The sequence below is a fragment of the Artibeus jamaicensis genome, unplaced genomic scaffold (genome assembly GCF_021234435.1).
Source record: "Artibeus jamaicensis isolate MK-2021 breed Jamaican fruit bat unplaced genomic scaffold, CSHL_Jam_final contig_414, whole genome shotgun sequence".
Classification (NCBI taxonomy): Eukaryota; Metazoa; Chordata; class Mammalia; order Chiroptera; family Phyllostomidae; genus Artibeus; species Artibeus jamaicensis.
This window is the reverse complement of record NW_026521822.1, coordinates 6,980,640-6,983,443: the sequence shown is the minus strand read 5'-3', so window position 1 is coordinate 6,983,443 and position 2,804 is coordinate 6,980,640. Positions and strand designations below refer to the sequence as shown.

Sequence of the window (2,804 nt, the reverse complement as noted above, 5' to 3'; positions counted from 1 at the left end):
TAAAGATAAAGAGAGAACCTTAAAAGCAGCAAAAGAAAAGCAGTTAGTTACCTACAGGGAGTTCCCATAAGTCTGTTAGCTGATTTCTCTAAAGAAACTTTGCAGGTTAGAAGAGATTGGAAAGAAACAAAGTGATGAAAAGCAGGGACCTATAATCAAGATTGCTCTAGCCAGCAAAGATACCGTTTAGAATCAAAGGGCAGATAAAGAGCTTCCCACACAAGAAAAACTAAAGAAGTTCATCATCACCAAACCATTATTATATAAAATGTTAAGGGACTTTATTTAAGAAAAAAATCAAAACTATGAACAATTTAATGGCAATAAATACATATCTATCAATAATTGAATCTAAAAACAAATTGAAGCTTTGCGCAGTGGCAATATCGTAGCCAATGAGGTTTATCCAAGGCACGGTTATTGCTAATTAAAAACAAATTGAGCAAACAAGAAGAATAGAGATAGAATTATTGATATGAAGAGCATTTTGATGGTTACCAGATGGGAGGGGGTGGTGTTGGTGAATGGGTGAAGAGGTAAGGGGATTAAGAAGTACAAATTGGTATTACAGAATGGCTACAGGGATGCAAAGTACAGCATAGGAAATGGAGTAGCATAAAAACTTAGATGCATGACCCTTGGACATGAACAATGGTAGGGGAATTGCCTGAGAGAGTAGGGGGTGCTGGATGAAGGGGGAAAGGGGAAAGTGGGACAACTGAAATAGCATAATTAATAAAATGTAATTATAAAAACTCAGGTCTATATAAAAAGAGATGGAGTGTTACAGATGATATCAATGAAGATAATATAAAACATTTTACTATTCTTACTTTTTGTCCTTTATTATTTTGAAATTCTTATTTTCATTAATCTAACAAAAAACAGTTTTTCAAAATAATAGCAATATATTGTATTATTTAGCACATGGATAAGTGGGATGAATAACAACAATATCATAAGAGGTATGAGGGAGGAATTGGGAATACTCTGTTTGAAGACACACACACAAAAAGAATAGCAGACCATTCCTGGCCAGATGCTCAGCTGGTTGGAGTGTCATCCCATACACAAAAAGGTTGTGGGTTTGATCCCTAGCCAGGGCACACTTAGGTGTCCAGTTTGATCTGCAGTCAGGGCATGTCTAGGAGGCAACTGATCAACATTTCTCTCACATCGATGTTTCTCTCTGTGTATCTCTCTATCCTTTACTCTTTAAAACCAGTAAACGTGTTCTTGGGTGAAAATTTAATGAAAAAGAGTAGAAGACCTGCCCTGGGTGGTGTGGCTCAGTGGATTGAGCACGGGCCTGTGAAGCAGGGGGTTGCCAGTTCGATTCCCAACCAGGGCACATGCCTGGGTTTCGGGCTGGGTCCCTAGTGGGGGGTACATGAGAGGCAGCCATGCATTGATGTTTCTGTCCCACTCTTTCTCCTTCCCTTCCCCTCTCTCTAAAAATAAATAAATAAAATATTTTTTAAAAAAGAGTTGAAGACCAAAAAATTCTAATCTGCCAACTATTTGTCTAAGCTGCAATTTCCAGTTATTTTTAAATGATTTTATTTATTTTCAGAGAGAGGGGAAGGGAGAGAGAAAGAGAGAGAGGAACATTGATGTGAGAGAGAAGCATTGATTGGCCGCCACTTGTATGCACTCTGATCAGGAAGTGAACCTGTAACCCAGGCATGTACCCTGACCAGTAATCAACCATTGGCCTTTCACTTTGTGGAATGACACCCAACCAACTGAGCCACACTGGATAAGGCTGCAACATCCAATTTGGTAGTGCTGGACACATGTAACTATTCAGCACTTTAACAGTAGCTAGTGTGCATTAAGGGACTGGATTTTAAATGGTATTTTATTTAAATTTAAATAGCCACAGGTGGATACTGGCTACCATGCTAGCAACATCTGTCTAATGGCTCTTCTCACAAGGCACATCTTTTTCTAATTGGTTTACCAGAGGCATGCCTTTTTAAAATCCTTCAAGACAGCTACATGTGCTAGGGTTCACCCACTTATTTGGGTACTTCATTTATTTAGCTTGTTATTTGCTCCCTAAGGCCACCAATTTGGTCTGTCTTGAGTATGAAGCATGAGCCCAACACAAAGTAAGTGTCCATGATATTGTTGATGAATGCTTACAGTCACTAAGTTCTGTCACTAATCTCATGTGACCCTCACAGCTTCCCTGTGCAAGAGGTATTATTATAATCCTCATTTTATATGACACTAAACTAGTAGGGATACAAGCTTTTCCCAGGGTTATAAAGATTTTCAATAGTAGAGCAGAATCCAAACCTACTTCTTTCAACTTTTCATTGGGTTCTTTGTTCTCTATCATGAAGGCTCAGTAGTCATGTAGTATCTTACACACTGGGCTGACCTTGCAGGAGTTTAATCTTATCTCAACAATAAAGTCAGTTCCCTGAGGTCAGGGTCCACGGTAAGCCCATGGCCCATGCTCAGATTCCTTTTCAAAGTTATATTTACTTCCTAGAAACAATTTTGTTAGATTGTATCATGACAGCTGTCATACCAGCATGCATTAAAAAACTTATCAAAATTGTTAAATTTTTAAGAATACATTTTATTGATGCTATTATACTTGTCCCATTTTTTTCTCTTTATTCCCCTCCACCATGTACCCCCATCCCACCATCATCCCCCCTTAGTTCATGTCCATGGGTCATACATATAAGTTCTTTGGCTTCTCCATTTCCCATACTATTCCTAACCTCCCCTGTCTATTTTGTACTTACCATTTGTGCTTTTTATTCCTCTCCCCCCTTCTCCCTCTT

General features: G+C 38.6%; 1 pseudogene; it reads left to right on the top strand.

The window, feature by feature from the left end:
* Positions 1-366: 366 nt before the first annotated feature.
* On the top strand, positions 367-489 carry LOC119062442 (uncharacterized; annotated as a pseudogene).
* Positions 490-2,804: the final 2,315 nt, after the last annotated feature.